The sequence below is a fragment of the Eulemur rufifrons genome, chromosome 29 (genome assembly GCF_041146395.1).
Source record: "Eulemur rufifrons isolate Redbay chromosome 29, OSU_ERuf_1, whole genome shotgun sequence".
Taxonomy (NCBI): domain Eukaryota; kingdom Metazoa; phylum Chordata; class Mammalia; order Primates; family Lemuridae; genus Eulemur; species Eulemur rufifrons.
The window spans coordinates 28365636-28386649 of NC_091011.1; positions in this window are offsets into that span (position 1 = coordinate 28365636).

Consider the following 21014-nt stretch of genomic DNA (forward strand, 5'->3'; position numbering starts at 1 on the left):
ACTACTCTGGCCTCAAGCCAGGAGCACATGTTTCTTGTATTCTTACATTTCATGTAAAATATGGTTTTTAACGATAGCATATTAGTCAAGAATGTTTTAGTTGTAAGTTTAAGGGAAAAAAGTGGGACATTCATTGATTCATATGACTGGGAGGTCAAAGGTAGTCTGGCTAGCTTCAGTATGGGAGGATCCAATATTGATGAGAATCCTCTCTCTCATTCCATCACCTCTGCTTTCCTCAGTGTTTCTCACCGTCCTTATAGCTTGCAGTTTCACAAGGCAAGAGGCCCTCACTTGTCAAGCATCCACATCTGACCTCACAAAAGGACTCTGGCTTCAAATGAGTCATGAATATCTCATCTATATCAGAGAAGATGGAGGTCCCTTGATTGACAGTACTGTCAGAAACAAACAGAATAAAAGAAGCTGAGATTTCCAAAGAAAAAGTTGTGGGACAGCTCGAAAATAACAGATGTCTTTTATAGCTGTAAATTCTGTAGTCCAAATACACTGTAATTAATCTTGCTTCTCACTGGTGTTCACCTTCACGTTTAGGTTGTTTCCAGGTTTTGCTAGTATATATCATATCATCATAAATATTCTTATAGTCCAGACTTTTATTCCTTTAGGATATATCTCTCTAAGTGGGATTACTGGGTGAGAAGATATGGATATTTCACATATATTGCCACATCCTTCCAGGGTGCATGTAGTAATGTATACTCTCAAAAGCAATTGATGAGATTGCTGTTCTACCACACCCCAGAGAGCATTAGGAATTTTAATTTGATAGGGGTTATCACACTGCTTCATGCTTAATTTGCACAAGATAATAAATATCTGTTCTGTTTATAGTAGGTATTCAATACATAGCTCTTCACTTGATTAATGTTTCATATTTTCCTATATTTTTTCAAATGCCTATTCACTCTTCTTCCAATTTAAAAGAAAAATTGTGAAATAAAAGAAAGGAGAATGTACCTACGTGGGAAATGTCAAGTTCTTATATTTTCCCCTTTATGCTTAGGATTTATAAGATGCCCTGAGCAATGAGCTAGGTACAGCTGTGTCACAAAGAGGCAGTTTGGAGGTGTGTGCAGCTGGTCAGTGTTCCTTCAGCTCTCCCATTAAAGCTTCTCCAAACAAATCTACAATCCAAAGACAGGGTGCTTGCTATGCTAACTGCATGGCATCCCCTCATCCTTCTTCAAACTACCTTGTTACCCATAAACCCCTTTTACATAGAATTTGTGGAGTTGTCGCTAAATTTGTTCATCGCAGTGGTTCTCAGACTACGGGCCCAGCATACGCAGCATCAGAACAACCTGGGAACCGGGTGGAAATGCAAATTCTCAGGCCCCATCTCAGACCTACTATATCAGTAACTCTGGGTGTAGGACCTGGTAATGTTTGTGTGTGTGTCTGTATGTGTGTGTGTGTTTAATTGGGGTAAAATACACAGAACATCAGAACATTTACCATCTTAACCATTTTTAAGATTCATTTTATATTGGCAAATAAAACAGTGAATATTTATTGTATACATGTTGTTTTGAAATATGTATGCATTGTGAAATGGCTAAATCAAGCTAATTAACATACATATTGCCTCACATACTTCTCATTTTTTTTTTTTTTTTTTTTTTGGTGAGAATCTTAACCATTTCTAAGTGTATGGTTCAGTAGTGTTAAGTACATTCACATTATTGTACAATCGATCTCCAGAACTCTTCTCATCTTGCAAAACTGAAACTCTATATCCATTAAACAACAAATCCCCATTTTCTACTCCTCCCAGCCCCTGGCAACTTCCACCCTCTTTTCTGTTTCTATGAATTTGACTACTCTAGGCACCCTCATAGAAGTGGAATCACACATTTGCCTTTTTGTGACTGGCTTATTTCATTTAACATAATGTACTCAAGGTTTACCCATGTAGCATGTATCAGAATTTCTTTCATTTCTAAGGCTGAATAATATTCCATTGTATGTATACACCACATTTTGTTTATCTATTCATCTATCAAGGAATATTGGGTTGCTTCCACTTGACAATCTGTGTTTTAACAAGTCCTCCAGGAAATTCTCCTGCATAGTTAAGTGTGAGAACTCCTGGCTAATAGGAAATAAAAGTGTACTGAATGTCATTCTCACAGAGCTAGAATTCTTTTTAGAATATTTTCAACTATATTTGATACAGCAAGTTAATCTGTGTGATGCATATCACCCAGGGCGAAGTATAATATCTCTTTGCTTGTGGTAACCTCACAAGGATGCAGTATGGAACACTGCAATGCCAAATAAAAAGTATTTAGTATTGTTTAAAATAAGTAAAATGCCAAACTAGGCTAATCTGATTTTTGAGAGGCAGAAACTGGACTGGGCTGAGAATTGATCAAGTTAAAAAGATAAGGTGGATAAAAGAAAAATAATGAAGTCAAAGGGAATATGCCATAAATACCATAAAGGTAAACAGAAGCATTCTACATTATGCTCACCATGGAATTCAGTGAGCTGCTAATGGAGTTGACAGTTATAGCTATTTTGAATAAGCTGAATTCTTTGGCAGTTACCAGGGAACATTTGTGGTTATGTAAACTGCTGTAACAAGGGTAGTCAAAGCTCAGGAAACTGACAGTCTGAGCTAGTCAGTCAGTTGAGGACTCTGTAGTGATGTGCAGCATTGCATAATGGGATACATGGGCTTTGGGATGGGAGATTCGATTTTCCCACAGAAACCCCAGCTAGAGAATTGAATTGGAGGCAGAGTGTAGTGCTAGACAGGCTAATGATATGATTTGATATGGGACTATTATTTTTTTCTCAAGAAATGAACACATTGTATTTGATTCTAGTATATTTTATTTGGAAGAGGAAAATTATCTAAATGATGTTATACTTGATGCCTGGCACAGGGAAGGCATTTAGATATAGATGAGTGAATGAATGGGCGAATAAATAATATAATGAATAAATTAATTTCACCCATATTTACTGAGTACCTATGACATGCCAATGGGAGGCTCTAGTACATATCAATATAGAGATAAATAAGGCAACAGACTGTCTAGTAAGCCAGCAAATAAATAAAAGCTTCTCATTTGTGTTGCCTCTATAGTTCTCACTTCTAAATTAACCACAGAACCTTGGGCAAATTATTTAACCTCCCTGGGTCTTGGTTTACTCATCTCTAAAACTGTGTGTGTGTGGTGCCACCAGAGACCAAGATAGATGATCTTTAAGGCTTCCTACAGTTTTCAAATTCTGTTTCTTCTGCTTTATTTTGTGAGGTAGAGTGCTGTCATTTATTAATTCATTCAGCAATATCTGTTGAGTCTGTATAAGGTACTGTGCTACAATTTTCCCATAACTTACTAAAATCATTTCCCTTTTTCATCACTGTAAAAGAGAACGGCTGAATGTCAGGTAGAAAAATCTCCATAAACAGATCGCTATGTAACTCATACCAAAATAGTAAGCACTCTGGTTCCTGCACAGCCCCAGCCAGCAGTAAGATTTTCTCCTACCTTCCTGGGAATTTCCAAGATCCAAGAAATGATGATCGGAACACCTGTGCTGGGTAGCTGTCTCATCATGATGTCTTCGTGAGATGAAAAGTTCCCTGGCAACAGCTCGTAAGGATCTCCAGGCCTTTCCATCAACCAGCAATACTGTGCAAAAAGTTGTTTTTGTTTTTTTTTAAAATTGTTTCAGAAGCATTTGGTTATTTAAAGATTTGGTCTTCAGAAACATATCCATCCCATGTGATTGAGAAATGAGACTAGCAGATGTTGCCTGATTTTTCTTTTTAGCTAGGGATTTCATGGTATCTGTTTTTCAATTTCCAACTAAGTATTAAATGCTTGTATAATTTAAGTGTTTCGTTTAATTAAGCTTTAAAATGTATTTAAACTTTAGATCAGCCTAGATAACTTGAAAATAGAAACAATCAGAGCAGTTCTGCCAGTTTAGAATCAATCTAGAGTGTATTTTAAATGATTTAGGCAATGATAAGTATAGTTCTGGTGGTTTCTGGACAAACTCTAAATTCTTGAGTCTTTCAGGGCTATATTTATATAAGCAAGGCTATCACATCCTATCTCTGCTTCCCGTCATTTAAAAATTAGCCCATTTGTTGGGCCTGAAATGGGTGAGGAATGAGTCTTTGCTTAAACTTGCAAACTGGTGCCAAGTCATCAGCATGATGCACCTAAAGAACATTTGTATTAGGCAAAAGCACCTTGACATCCACTACAAATATATGCCCAGAAAGTGTTTAAGTATGTAGTGTGAGCATCTTGCCACTTTCTGTGTTTATGGGTTATTGCTCTGCCACTCGAAATATAATTGAATCCAGCAGCTTTTCTTCAGCACAAATATATAAAATAGATTACTTATTGTTTGCCACACAGAGCGATGTCTACAGACTAGGCTTAGGGGAGAAAAATGTGGTTTACATGCACACATCTACATTGGTGATTTTCCTCAGAGATACTAAGGGCAATATTTGACAATATCGGACAGATTGACTTTGCAAAGTATGATAATTCCTTTTTAATGAATATGGGTTTCAAACATGTTTTCTTATGGGGGTAGTAAATTTATGCTCTATATAATAAAAGTAATCATATAAGACATTGAGGAAGGTGCAATGTCCTCCCTGCAGAGCCCAGGTAGGCTGATTCTTTATGCTTTTCTTCCCTTTTTGAGAGAGGCAGGCTCTGAAGATCTTTTTCAGTGGCCTGTCCCTTTCTGAATGGTTTCTTTTTTTCTTTTTATTTATCATATTTTTTTTTATTTCATCTTGTTGTTATGGGGGATACAGAATTGCAGGTTACATACGTTGCCCATGTACCGCCTTTCCCCCCAAGTCAGAGCTCCAGGCGTGTCTGTTCCTTCTCCTGGAGAGAGTTGGAACCCATTATACTAAGTGAAGTATCCCAAGAATGGAAAAACAAGCATCACATGTACTCACCAGAAAATTGGTTTCCCTGATTATCACCTAAATACACATCTGGGAACGACACCAATCGGATATCAGACTGAGGTGGGGGGTGGGGGAGGGGATGGGGGTATGCCTACACAGTGAGTGCATTGCGCACCGTTTGGGGAATGGTAACGCTTGAAGGTGCTGACTCGGGAAGGGGGGGTGGGGAAGGGAGGGATATATACCTACATGATGGGTGCAACGCGCACTGAATGGTTCCTTTTATGGGGTACAGAGTCCTGCTTATCTTCACCAGCTAAGCCCTTTCTCCACTGTGTCCTTTGCCCAGAAAAGAAAGGTCTTTCTGTAAAGGGACTCACTTCCTCTTTCTCTATTGCTTCTCGGGGACCCAGCTGAGGAGGTGAGGACTTGTGCAAACCGTTGGTCCTTTCTTCTGCATTCTTGCTTTGCTGAATATCTTCTGCACTATTGTGCCTCACCCTCAGGATTCACCTGGGCCATGCTCCACACAGAGGTCAGCTCTTCTGGAAATGCAAATTTGATTATGCAACAGCCCTGCCTGAAATCTAGAGTGGTTCCTATCACTGAATTTTTGAGCATGTCATAAAAGGCCCCTCCTGCCCACCTAGCCTCATTTCCTGCTACTCAGATATACCTGTTCTCTCTTTCAGTCCTACCTGAGTCACAGTTCTGTCAGTCTTTCTGCTTGGAGCACGCTTCTCCAGCTTTTTCACCTGATTGGTGCAAACAAATTCTTCACTTCTGATGGGGGCTTCACTGTTTTCCACACAGAGTTAGGTAGCTTCTCTGTCAGCTCCCACAGTGCCTTGTGCATAGTATATCATTATACTTAACTCACCTATTTATTCCTCGATTTTTCTGTCTTTCCCATTAGACAATAAGCCTGTTGTGTCTGTAACCATTACCGCTGAATCTTTCCCTTCACCTATTGTGTCTCTAGCACAACAGCAGTGCCTGACGTGTAGCAGTTTCACGGTAAAGACTGGTGGCAAGAATGTATTAATCCACTCATTTATTCTTATTCTCATCAACTTTATTTAAAAAGAGCTCTGTTACCAGAGGACTGGTGATGTTAGTAGATGTGCTATGTATGGGTCATCTGTTTCAAAATAATTCTGTACTTAATTGGTGCCACTTGTATTATTTCTTATTGGCATTAATATCTCATAATATCACCTGGCCATAATAGTGTATGCAGCACATCAGCTTATGCTAAAATACGATGAGAACAGATTCTGTAATGTCAAGCAAATATTTCAGGAAGACCCTCCGTATACTTAGTTGTTTGTAAAGAGGCCCCCAAGGTCTGTATTTTCAAGGACTCTCCTACAGAATGGAAACTGTTTGAATAGAACTTACATCTACACTGTGTTATTTAATGGTCAAGTCAAATGCTTCTACATGCATTGTTAAAAATATAGTTTTCTTTTCCAAACAAGTTACCTATGCTGTGTTCACATGAGCGCTTTATGATCAGCTAGTGAGCAAAATGAAAAAACCATTGGACCTAGGGCTGCAAACACCAGCTTTGAAATTGGGGTTGTATAGGTAGAAAATATATTGACTTTCTAGTGTGCAAATTAACTGTGCCCAAAGCTTATCTTTCTCTTTTTTAAGATTTCACTTTGGCAACACAGAACTTAGCACTGTAGTAGCTCTTATGCTAGAATAGTGGTTCTCAACCAGAGCATTTTAGCCCCAGTGTACATTTGGCAATGTCTGGAGACATTTTTGACTGTCATAATCAGGGGAGAGTGGTGAGCATTTAGTGGGAAGAGGCCAGAGATGCTGCTACACCTCTTACAATGCACCACATGGCCCCACACAAAAACTTACCTGGCTTGAAATGTCAATAGTGCTGAGATTGAAAAACCCTGTACTAGGATGAAACAAGAAATGGTGTGGTTAGAAGCTGGCAGTGAGAATTTTCCATGCATGTGATTGATTTGTCTTTCTCAGTCTGCTGCTCCTTCACAGACCATTCACAGAGTTGTCTGCAATCCTGTCTCTAGGTGGTTCACAACTTGGCTCTTTGCTTCTGCAAGCTGGCAGGAGAGCCTCGCCTGCTCCAGTCTGCTAGGACTGAGTCTCACATAACATGGCATAATTGTGGGAGTGACTTCCATCACCTTTGCTGCATCCTATTGATTAAAGGCAAGTTATGGGCTCCACCTACTCTCAGGTGGTGGGTACTATACAAAGGTGCAGACATCAGGAGGTAGGAATCATTAGGTCCAGCCTAGGATCTGTCCACAGAACTTATTATTGATGGCAGGTGTGGAATATGCACAAGATTAGAAGGCAGATGGAATGGCCCTTAATCTCTGATGGTTGTCACCGTCGGAGGCCAAGGTGAGAGTATTGCTTGAGGCCAGGAGTTTGATACCACCCTGAGCAAGAGTGAGACCCGGTCTCTACAAAAAATAGAAAAAATTAGCCAGGTGTGGTGGTGCATACCTATAGTTCCAACTACTCGGGAGGCTGAAGCAGGAGGATGGCTTGAGCCCAGGAGTTTGAGGTTGCAGTCAGCTATGATGGTGCCACTGCACTTTAGTTCAAAAAACAAAAAAGAAATGTTGGTGTGGACCTGGAAAAATTGGAACCCTCATATACTGCTGGTAGGAATGTAAAATGGTATAGCCATTTTAGAAAAGTCTGGCAGTTGCTTAAATGTGTAAGCATAGAATTACCATATCACCCAGCAATTCTAGGTATATATCTAAGAGATATTAAAAAATGTATATCCACACAAAAAGTTGTACGTGAATATTCATAGCAGCATTATTTATGATAACCAAAGAGTAGAACAATCCAAATGTCTGTAAACTGATGAATGGATAAACATAATGTGGTATATTCTTAAAATGGAATATTATTTGGCTAGAAAAAGAATGAAGTACTGAGGTGATACCACGTGGATGAATCTTAACATTATGCTGAAATAAGCCAGTCACAAAAGACCACATATTGTATGATTCCATTGATATGAAATGTACAGAACAGGCAAATCTATAGAAACAGGAAGTCAATTAATGGTTGCCTACGGCTGGGGGACTAGAGGTTAACGGGCAGGATTTTTTTATGGGGTGCTGAAAATGTTCTTAAATTGCACAACTCTGTTAATACACTAAAAACCTTTGAATTGCATACTTTAAATGGATGAATTGTATGGTATATGAGTTATATCTCTATAAAGCTGTTACTTCAACTATATAAGGTATACATACTTACACAAATATATGTGTACCCTATATATATCTTACTCACCTAAAGCATATATGTATACTTTTTTATATTGAAGAAAATGAAATACAGCAAATATAGTAAAAATGGACCCCAATATTTCCAATGTGCTTGCTGTGTAGGCACATGGCTGTGAAGACCAAAAGACCCCCAAGCCTTCCTGCCCCTGAGAGTCCACAGTTTAGTGGGATTCATGCCTTTCTGTGGGGGCTGTGAGAGTAGCTGTACCCGACAGAGACACCAGTGGCTACTGTTCCCCAGCAGGCATCAGTTAAAGGTCCCTGGTTAACGGTGAGTCAGAGGCAACCCTCCCTTTGAGGTGTCTTACTTCCTTGCTTCTCTCCCTCGTCATGAAAATGTTGAAATGCCTAAACTCACCATAAATAAAAAACAAAAAACAAAACAAAACAAAAAAACCCAACAACAACAACAACAAAAAAAAAAAAACAATGTATGGGTTCTCAGCAAGTAGACCATGGGTAAAAGTTCTGAAAAAGAAGAATTTTATTGTGGCTTGTTTTCTCACAGCTGAAAGCCCTCAGTCCTTTTAGTCAATTGTGACTTGAAGCTTTGAATTACAGGCAGTAGAAAAAAGTTATTCAGTGTTTTTCCATCATTTAGATCTAGATTAAAAAATAAAAGTATCACATTTGAACCCTGATAATTTCTAATATTTCATGTGCAATAGTATCATTTATTGTTATGGTACCATGTGCTAAGCACTGTGCTTCAATTAAAGATATACCAGTGCCAAGGTTAGGCATAATTCCCATTCTTAGAGACCATACAATTCAGTAAGGAAGATAGAAATTATAGAAATAATTGTGAAGGAAAAATGTTAGATGCTATGGGAACTGCTAACCTGTGGAAACCAAAACTTTTGTGTGAGGAGGTGAATTTTATGCTGAAACCTGAAGGTTGCGTAGTTACCCAGGTGAAGGCGTGAAGATGCTTGTGGGTAGTGGTCAAGGGAATGGTGGCTGGAGAGAAGAATTTTGCAGGCTGGGGAAGAGAATGGGAGATGGTCCCAGTGGAGAAAAATCAGGCAGAAAGAAGCTCATGTGGCTGAGAGTGAGGAGCGAGGAGAAAGGGTATGGGATGAGACCAGTGAATTAGATGGGAACGGGACAGGCAAGGCCTTAAAGGCTGGGGTGAGAAGTTCAGACCTTGTTGTAGGGTCAGTGGGAAACCATTGAGCATTATAAGCAGTGGAGACCTGTGATCAGATATTCTGAGAGATCCCCCTGGCTGCTGTGTAAAAAACTTTTCAAATCTGCGTATCGTCACAGAAATAATTTTTAAAATGAAATTCAATTACATGTTTGTATTTCAAAATTTTCAAAATTCAGATGAAACTTAAAACTTCTTTGTAAGAAAGGAAAAGTAAAACATCACATTCATCTGATCCTGTTTCATCACTGGGTTATTCAGGGACGAAGCATAGAAAGTTTGCTTTTCAGCTATATTTTTCCTCATTCCAAACATTTAAGTTTTGAAATCCAATAAAAACATGAACAAAGATACTTTTTAATTTTTCTAGGACAAAAGTCACAAAAGCAAACAAATGGAGTACCAAAGAAATGGTTTGAGGTCCAGTGACTACTGTGGGCAGTGGATGGCAGAGTTTGTAGGCGTTGGTATGCTGAAAATTTAAGTGCTGCTCTGTTGACTTTGAAAGAGGTTGGGCAGGACCTCAATCCTAAGTCTCAGAGGGTGTGTGGCAACACCCCCAAAAATCACCAACTCTAGGAAAATGCAAAACTAGATAAGTATTAGAAAAGGAGAGAGTAATTTCTCTGAGTGACCTAAAGACATTTTTTTTAAATTTCAGTCTTTAATTCAGTAAGTACTTATTGACCTTCTATTTTGTGTAAGGGATGGTACTAGATACCCTCTCTGTCTCTCTCTCTTCTCTCCCTCTCTCTTTCCACAGATAAATAAATATATAGACAGATAAATAAGAAGCAGCAGTCACCTGTAGCTTGTCTGTTTTTTCCATGTAAGTCACTTTTTATTACAGAAGAGTCCCCCAGTTTATTTTGAAGACTTAACAGGATAGATCTAATCTTATCCCCTCAAACAACACAATAATCTTCCTAAGTTATTTATATAAAATTAGTCTGTAACTTCAATAGCCAATGTTTTCTGAAATAAAAGTTGGGGCATGTGGCATGAAAAGTATATTCATGGGACAATAAAAGAAAATATTTGAAACCACAACTGGTCCGTGGGAATTTTAGAATACATTGTCATTTATCTGTATCACTGCATTCACTGTCTCCAACATTATTAAAATGACAAAAGGACTCCATTGTGATTTGTTGAAGGCAGAGGTGACTCTGAGACACAATACTTTGATCCACACAACACGATATGCATCAATCATCCATATATTTTCTGCATTCGTGAAATCACGCAGCACCTGCCATGCATGGAAACAGACTGAGTTTCACTTTCTGTTATGATTTATATCATTATTCACATTCCGCTGTAGTCTCTTTGGGGAGGGTTGGTTACCATTAGTGTTGGCTGTCAATCAAATTTTGCTCCTTTCCTTACCCTTTTTTTCATGTCTGAACTACAGTAGAAGAACAAGACAAAAATAGAAGTTTCAATATAAAAAAAGATAACAGAATATCTGACCTTTAAGCAACGCTATGATCATTTGCTTCTTTTTCAAATAAGATGTATTAATAGAACTGACAAATGCCAATAAAACCCAGTCATTTGTATCTTTTCCTCATATAAAGAAAAGTTGGGAAATTAGTTAAAATGGCAAATGATTTTTGAGGTTTAATGCAGAATAATTCTTTAAAATAATGAGTAAGACTGAACATTTACTCAAGATGTTCACTTATTTCAAAGCATCCATTTAGCTTACAACCTTATTTTAATAATATGAGGCCTCAATATCTTTCTGCCTTCCAGGTTTTTTTTTAAAATGGGCATTTATTTTAAAAGAAATTCTGGATTTATAAACAGATTAGGATGTTGATGCTAATTCCTTTTTTTCTAGGAGGTGAAGCTTTCATATTTAGAAGGTCATTTATTTTTTCAATAGCAAACATATAGCAGGTATTTTTTAGGTGCCAGGCATGCCTTTAAATTCTGAAATACAAAGACTTCAAGTCATATTTTTCCTGTTCGGAGAAGATTACCTTTTATTGAGGGAAGTAGGCATGTTAAAATATATATGACAATAAAATGTGGAAAGTGCTAGCAGATAATGAAAGCGGAGTAAGAGCCCTGAAGGCAGCGTCATTGAGGGAATAACTGAGCTGAGCTGGAACCCTTACTGGAAAAAAAGGGAGTTTGTGAAATTAAGGAGGAGAGGGAAGGGAGAAAAAAAAAATAGCATGTGTCAGGGTTCATAAAAGGGCCGGGCGTCTTGGGGATTATTGACTGGCCTGAGCACAGGGCTCATAGGATGAGTGCAAAGGAGCTCACAGTGCAAATAGTACAAGCTAATAAGTGAAAGGCCACAGTATCCCACCAAATTCTTCCAGACATTTGCTATGCATATTGCTATCTGTCCGTCTATCTACCCATCTGTCATCTATCAGTCTATCCTGCTGCGAAACTCCATTCCCTCTCCCACGTTCCCCTCCCAACAAGGCACAACCACAGAAGAAAGAACTTTTCTCTCTTATTTCGCAATACGCTGACCAGAAGAAGTAAGTATAAAGGTTGAATGCATCAGAGGCGAGTGTCATCAAAAAGAGGGATGTGTGCCCCAAAGCAGATAGTAACATTAACAGGCCTTTGACATAGTTACCAGCAACCATAGTGAAGCCTCAGTATGACAGAGGCCAGTGATGGTGGCAAGAGCAAAGGATACCTATACTCATTTATGAGCCACGTGGCTCTACTCTGAAAAGTATTTGGGTGCGTGGGGGAGAGGACGCTCTCTTTCTAAGAATCTGTGGTTGCATGGATGTGTGGGTACTTAGGAGTGAAAACCCTTCAATGGTTTCTCATTGATGCAGAATAAAATCCCAATTCCTTAGTGATTTTCAAGGATTGTTATGATCAGTTCCCTTCTTACATTCTCAAATGTTTTCTTGCAGTTCCCAGAGTGAGCCTTTTGGCCTTTGTGCCAACAGATCTCTTGTCCTGAAACACAAGCTACTACCTGTTCCTCTTCACCGGTCTGACTCTTCTCATTTTTGGGGACTTAGTTTACATATTATCTGCTGTAGAAAGACTTTTCTGACCATCCAAGGCTAGGTTAGTTGTCTTTCATTTCTACTCTTGTAGCACTTATTCAAATTTCCATTTTATAACACTTATGTTGCATGGTATTATATAGCATGATTGTACATCTCCATCACAATACCAGAAGATTCTGGAAGGCAGGGTCCACATTTTATTCACCATTGCACCCCTATTGCTTACTGCAGTGCCTACCATGTAGTACACACTCAATATATATTTGTTGAAATGGATAAATTAAGGAGATAGGTAACATGATTAAACAAGATGGAAATTAACAAGAAGTACAAATTTGGGGGGAAAGACGATGAGCTTCATTGTGTGCCTCTTAATTTAAACATCTGTGGCTATCTGAGAGAGTATGATCAGTTGTGAATATTGGCAGACTTCAAGGGAAAAGTAAGAATTGAGAGTTATTTAGTTTCTCTTTTTTTTTACTCACCTATTTCTTATATTTTTTCTTAAAATTCAGTAATATTAACTTTTCTAACAATAAAAGATAGAAAAATTTGGAAACACAGAATATATAGTCATTAAAAAATTGCTAATAATATTATCCTTCCTCCCAGCAAAGGTTAGTTGCTGATAATACATGTGGATATTTCCTTCTGGTTTTATTTTCTCTCTTTCTCTTTCTCCCCACCGCTCCCCAACCCCTGTATTTGACACAATGGGGTCATGTGCTTATATCGTCCTTTTTTCATTCAGCATTTGATCATAAGCAAGTTTCCTTGTTTCTATATATTCTTTAAATATCTGACTTTTAACAGCCTTAAAATATTCTATTGCATGGATGCACCATAATTATTTTAATCATCCCCATTTTGGGGTATTTAGGTTGTTTCTGACCTTTTTGTTACCATAGACAATGCTTTGATGAACATCTTTTCTGCCACAAATCTTTGAGTCATTGTTTTCTAGAAAATTTGTACCATTATAACCCACCCTCCAATGGTATTTGCTATGGTCTGAATGTTTGTGTCTCCCTAAAATTCATTCATATGTTGAAGTCCTAACTCCCTAGGTGATGTAGTATTAGAAGGTGGAGACTTTGGGAAATGATTAGGTCATGGGGTGGGGGCCTCATAAGTGGGATTAGTGCCCTTATAAAAAGGGTCCCAGAGAGACCCCCTCACTCCTTCTACCGTGAGAGGACACAGCAAGGAGGCAACATCTATGAACCAGAAACGTGGCCCTGAGCAGATTGTGGGATCCTTGATCTTGGACATCCCAGCCTCCAGAACTGTGGGAAATGAATTTCTGCTGTTTAGAAGCCCCCAGTCTATGGTATTCTGGTATAGCAGCCTGGATGGACAAAGACAGCATTGGCATTGGTGAGTGCTTGCTTTCACTGCACCTTTGCCAATTTCAAGAGTCACATTTATTTAAACTTTTCCAATTTGACAGATTGAAAAATGGCACTCACTGATGTTTAAATTTGCTTTTGGGTCAATTACTAATTAAGATAGACTTCTTTAACATATTAATTGATTATTTATAGTTCTATAGACCTATTTTATTCCATTGCTTACTTTTTGGTGGGATCAATATTTCTTATTAATTAGTGATACTAGTTATGTATATATTAATTTTTCTCATTCATTACAAACATTTTCCTCAGTTTTATTCTTTAAGTTTCTATGATTCATCCTCCCCCTTGGAGAATATTTACTGGAATTAAAAGACGAGATTTTAATAAGAGCTTGAAAAAGAAAGTAGTTGGTCGAAGGGTCTGAAATGGGAGGCTATACCAGTCAGGAATGAGTGATTGACTATCCAGTCATAAGTGAATAAGTTTTCAGGACAGTTAAAACTTTCTTCCTTTTGGGAAACACTTATTCTACAAATACTAGTGTTAGCAGCAAAGGTAATAGTAAGATGAATACCAGATGATTGCTCTGCCATTATTTTTGAAACTATCTTCTTACTTCTTTTAAACAAGAGTGTTTATTTTAATTTATAAAAGTAATACATGCTTGCTGTAGAAAATATGGAAATGCATGAAGAAAGAAATCACCTTTCAGAATCAGTCACTATTTACCTTTTGAAACAATGTAGTTTCCCATATTATTAAAATACTTTCTTAGCATAATTTTAATGTTTGAGTAATATTCCCTTGAATGGCTTTGTGATAATTTATTTGTGACTTCCTTATTTTAAAAATGTTTTGTTATTACAAATAAAAGTATGACAAACATCTTTTTACTTACGTCTTGTCCATATTATCATGTTTTCAAATATAAACTCATTCTAGAATATAGGATTACTGAATTACAGAATATGAATTCTTTTATAATTGCTTTTATTAATTTTTTTAATTAATTTTTTTTTATTTCAGCATATTACAGGAGTACAAATGTTTAGGTGTTATGTATTATATTTGCCAAACTCCCCACAGAAAGGTTATATCAATTTGTGCACATAACAGTTATATACAGGAGTACCCTTCTCATTGCACACCTACCTGCATTGAGTATAATTATTTTAATAGTAATTGGTATTTCCATAGACAAAAATATCATTGTCTTAATATTTTTGAGGTTTAATTTACATACAATAAACTGTATAAATTTAAAGGGTACAATTTTATATATTTAGAGATATATATCATTTGTGAAACCATCATCATAATCAAGATAATGAACATATCCATCACCCCTAAAAGTTTCCACATGCTGCTTTGTAATCTCTCCCTCCTGCCTGTCCTCGCTTTGCACCCCGTACACCATTCCCAGGCAACCACTGATCTGCTTCTGTCATTTTACATTACTTTGCAGTTCCTAGAAGTTTTTACAGATGAAATAAATCATAGAGTATACACTCTTTCCATTCTGGCTTATTTCACTAAGCATAATATCGAGATTCTTTTATGTTGTAGTGTATATCAATAGTTCTTTCCTTTCTGTTGCTGAGAAAGTATTACATTGTGTGGACATATCATCATTTGTATATCCATTCATCTGCTGATGGACATTTGAGTTGTTTCCAAATATTGGCTACTATTAATACAAATAAAGCTGCTATAAATATTGGCATAAAAGTTTTTTTGTGTATATGTATGCTTTTATTTTTCTTGGTCAAATACCTAGTAGTGAAATGGCTGGATCATAGGGTAGGTGTAACTTTTATTATTTTTGAGACAGGATCTCATTCTGTCACCCAGGCTGGAATGCAGTGGCATGATCATAGCTCACTGCAGCTTCAAACTCCTGGGCTCAAGCGATCTTCCTGCCTCAGCTTCCTGAGTACCCAGGACTACAGGTGCATGCCACCAGCTAATTTTTATTTTATTTTTTGTGGAGATGAGGTCTTGCTATGTTGCCCAGGCTGGTCTCATTCTCCTGGGCTTGAGTGATCTTCCCACCTTGGCCTCCCAAAGTGCTGAGATTACAGGCATGAGCTACCATACCTGGCCTAAGTTTAACTTTTTAAGAAATTACCTAAAAGCTTCTGCACAGCCAAAGAAACAGTCACGAGAATAAACAGACCACCTACAGAATGGGAAAAAATATTTGCATACTACACATCAGATAAAGGACTGAAAACAAGAATCTATTTAGAACTCAGGAAAATCAGCAAGAAAAAATCAAACAACCCTATCAAAAAGTGGGCAAATGACATGAATAGAAACTTCTCGAAAGAAGATATAAGAATGGCTAACAAACATATGAAAAAATGCTCAACATCCCTAATCATCAGAGAAATGCAAATCAAAACCACAATGAGATCACTTAACCCCAGTGAGAATGGCTTTTATCAAAAAAACCTAAAACAACACATGTTGGCGTGGATGTGGAGAGACAGGAACACTCATACACTGCTGGTGGGACTGCAAACTAGTGCAACCCCTGTGGAAAGCATTATGGAGATATCTTAAACAGATTCAAGTAGACCTGCCATTCGATCCATCAATCCCATTATTGGGCATATACCCAAAGGAAAAAAGGTCATTCTGTAACAAAGACACATGTACCCGAATGTTTATAGCAGCACAATTCACAATAGCAAAGATGTGGAAACAACCCAAATGCCCATCAATACATGATTGGATTAGTAAGCTGTGGTATATGTATACCATGGAATATTACTCAGCTATAAGGAATAATGAAGATACGACATCTCTATGGTTCTCCTGGAGAGAGTTGGAACCCATTATATTAAGTGAAGTATCCCAAGAATGGAAAAACAAGCATCACATGTACTCACCAGAAAATTGGTTTCCCTGAACATCACCTAAATACACATCTAGGAACAACACCAATCGGATATCAGACTGAGGTGGGGGGGTGGGGGAGGGGATGGGTGTATGCCTACCAAGGAGTGCATTGCGCACCCTTTGGGGAATGGTAACGCTTAAAGGTGCTGACTCGGGAAGGGGGGCTGGGGAAGGGAGGGATATATACCTACATGATGGGTGCAACGCGCACTATCTGGGGAACAGACACGCCTGGAGCTCTGACTTGGGGAGAAAGGCGGTACATGGGCAACGTATGTAACCTGCAATTCTGTATCCCCCATAACAATAAGATGAAAAAAAAAAAAACCAACAAATAAAATAAAAAAAAAAAAAAAAAAGAAATTACCATAGGGAGACCTCATCTCTACAAAAAAAATTAAAAATAGCCACACATGGTGGCTGGTGCATATAGTCCCAGCTACTCAGGAGGTTGAGGCAGGAGAATTGCTTGAGCTCAGAAGTTTGAGGCTACAGAGGGCCATGATTGCAACACTGCACTCCAGCCTGGGTGAGAGAGCCAACCCTGTCTCAATTAAAAAGAAGGAAAGAAGGAAAGAAGGAAGGGAGGGAGCGAGGGAAGGAAGGAAGAAAGGAAGGAAATAAGGGAGGGAGGGGGAAAGAAAGAAATTACCAAACTACTTTTCTAAAGTGGTTGGGTCATTTTATATTCTTTCTAGCAGTATATGAGAATTTCAGCTTCTCCACATCCTTAGCAATACTTGGCATGATCTGTCGTCTTAGCTTTAGACAGTCTAATAAGTGTGTAATGGTATCTCAATCATTTTTATTTCCCTAAAGACTAATGATATTGAATATCTTTTTATGTGTTTACTTGCCTTTTGTATATTTTATCTAGTAAAATGTCTGTTACAATTTTTATCTATTTTTTATTATTTTTTAATTATTGCATTTTGAGAGCTCTGTTTATATTTGGCATGCAAGTGTTCTATCAGACAGATACTTGGCAAAGATATTTTCCCAGTATATGGCTTGTCTCTTTATTCTCTTAACTGTATCTTTTGAAGAACAAGTATAATTTTTCCATTTGTTCATTTATAGATTGAAGAATTCTAATTTTTCAATGTGTTCATTTATAGATTATGCTTTTGGAGTCATATTTTAAAAATCTTTGTATGATCCAAAGTCAGATAATTTGCTCCTATGTTTTCTTCATGAAGTTTTATATTTTTAGGTTTTAAATGTAGTCTATGATTCATTTTGAGTTAATTATTGCATATGATAATGAGGCGTGGATTGAAGCTTAACTTTTTGTTTTTTTGTATTTAGGTATCCAATTGTTCCAGTGCTATTGGTTGAAAATGCTATCCTTTTCCCATTGAATTACTTTTGCATCTTTGTCAAAAGTTAGTTGTCAATATATGTGCAGTTCTAATTGTGGACACTCTATGTTGTCCATCTATCAATCTATCTACCTCTGTCACCTGTCTTTGTCTCTACACCAATACCACACTGTCTTGATTAGTGTAGCCTTGAAATAAGTCTTGAAATAAGGTAGTGTTAGTTCTTTAATTCTGCTGTTGTTTTTCAAAGTTGTTTTGGCTATTCTGGGCCCTTCGCATTTCCAAATGATTTTAGAATCAGTTTTTTCAATTTATGTGAAAAAACTTACTGGAGTTTTGACATGGTTGTGTTAAATTTATAGATTAATTTGGGGAGAATTGATTTATTACCAATATTGAGTCTTCTGACTCAAGCATTAGGTGTGTTTCTATGTTTATTTAGGTCTTCTTCAATTTCTCACAGAAATGTTTTATTGTTTTCAGTGGACAAGATTTGTACGTCTTTTGCCAGATTTATCCTTAAGTATTTCATACTTTTTGATGTTACCATAAATGGCAATTTTTAAAATTCCAATTTCTGATCATTTGTCATTAGTTTATAGAAATACACTCAATTTTGTATATTGACCTGGACTTGTAAGCTTACCGAACTGACTTTTTAGTTCTAGCAGCTTTTTTGTTGTTGTTGTTGTTTGTAGATTTCATAGATTTTCTCTGTGGATGAACATGTTCTCTGTGAATAAAGACAGTTTTACTTCTTCTTTTCAAATCTGGGTGACTTTTATTTCCTTTTCTTGCCTTATTGTACTGGCTAGACCCTCTAGTAAAATGTTGTATTGAAGTGGTGAGAATAGACCTCTTTTGTCTTGTTCCTGACCTTAGTGAAACTAAGATTCACTCTTTTACCATTAAGCATGATATTTATCTACAGGGTTTTTTGTAGATGCCCTTTATGGGGCTGAAGAAGTTCCCTTCTACTACTAATTTGCCAAGAGTTTTTACTGTAAATGGGTATTAGATTTTGTCCATATGTTTGCTCTGCATCTTTTGAGATGATCAAAGGGATTTTTTAAAGTTTGCTAATATGGTGAATTCCATGTTAAAATTTTTGAGTATTAAATCAAACTTGCATTCCTGGGATAAACTTCATTTGGTCATGATGTATTAATCTTTTTAAAAAATATTGTTGAATTCAATTTGCTAAACTTTTGCATCTATGCTTATGAGGGCTATTGGCCTATAGTTTTCTTTTCTTGTAATGTCATGGATTTGGTACTAGTGCAATGTTTTCTGAAAAAGTTTGTATAGAACTAGTATTATTTCTTCCTTACATGTTTGATGGATTTCACCAGAGAAGCCATCTGGGCCTGGAGTTTTTCTTGTGGGAATGTTTTTGAACTACAATTTCAGTTTTTTAAAATAGATACAGCAATTTAGGTTATCTGTTTCTTCCTAAGTTTTGATAGTTTGTATCTATTGAGGAATTTGGCCATTTAATCTAAGTTGTTGAATTTATTGACATAATGTTGTTTATAATATTCCCTCATTATCCTTTAGTATGTGTAGAATTTGTAGTGGTGCCACCTACCACATTCCAGATATTGGTAATTTGTAACTTCTTTCTTTTCTGGCTGATTAATCTGGCTGGAGGTTAATCAATTTTATTGATGATCTCAAACAACTAGCTCTTGGTTTTATTTTCTTTATTGTTTTTTCATTTTCTATTTTATTAATTTCTTCCCTGATTTTTATTATTTCCTTTCTTTTACTTACTTTGCATTTAACTTACTATTCTTTTTCTTGTTACTTAAAGTTGAAGCTAAGGCCACTGACTTGAGACATTTCTTTTTTTCTAATATAGGCATAAGCTTCCTCCTAAACACTGCTATAAATTCTCCCTCTAAATACTACATTAGCAGTATCCCACAGATTCTGGTATTTTATATTTTCATTTTCACTCAGTCGGAAATACTTTATAATTCTAATTTTTATTTCTTCTTTGACCCATGTGTTTACAAGTATGTTATTTTGTTTCCATGTATTTGGAGATTTCCAAACATGTTTATGTCTTTTAATTTAATTCTGCTGTGGTCAGAGAACATACTCAGTATGGCTCGAATCCTTCTGAATTTATTGAGATTTGTGTTATGGCTCAGAAAATGGCCTAACATGGTGAATATTCTGTGGGCACTTAAGAAGAATGTGTATTCTGCTTTTGTTGCATGGAGTAGACTATAAATATCAACCAGGTCAAGTTGGCTAATAGTATCATTCAAATCTTCCACATTCTTACTGATTTTTGAAAAAAATTTATGAGTGTCAATGTGAAAGTGATATTTGACTACTTTAGATATAGGACAAGAACAAGTTCCATTTCTCCCCTTCCACCTTTTGTGCTATTGTTGTCATACATTTTGTACAAATGGTAGGAAGCCCACACTCTGTTATTACATTTTAATTTAAACAGTCTATCTTTTAAGGAAATTCAAATGATGAAAAAAATTACATTTGCCCACATAGTTTCATTTTTTAGTCTCTTCATCGCTTTGTATTAATATTTCAATCTGTCTCTTTTCCTTTCTCTCGGAGGACTTAACATTTCTTATAGTGTGGACCTGCTGATAGTAAATTTTCTCAGCTTTTTGACCTTTTACATGTCTAAAATAGTCTTTAATTGGCCTTCGGTTTTGAAAGATATTTTCTCTGGGTATAGAATTCTAGGTTAATAGTGTTTTTTCTTTCAGTGTTTTGGAGATGCTGCTCTAATCACTTCTCATTTGAATTTTTCCCGGTGACATAGGTACTGTCATCCTTATTTTCTTTCTTCTGTATATAGCATATCTTTTTTCCTCTGGCTGATTTTAAGATTTTTTTTCTTCATCACTGGTTTTGAACACTTCTGTTATGATATGCCTTGTTGTAGTTTTCCTCAAATTTCTTGTGCTTGGAGTTAGTTGGGATTCTTAGATCTGTGGGTTTAGAGTTTTCATCAGATTTGGAAAAATTTGGTCCATTATTCCAGCAAAAAATATTTTCTTCTTCTCCCTTCCCC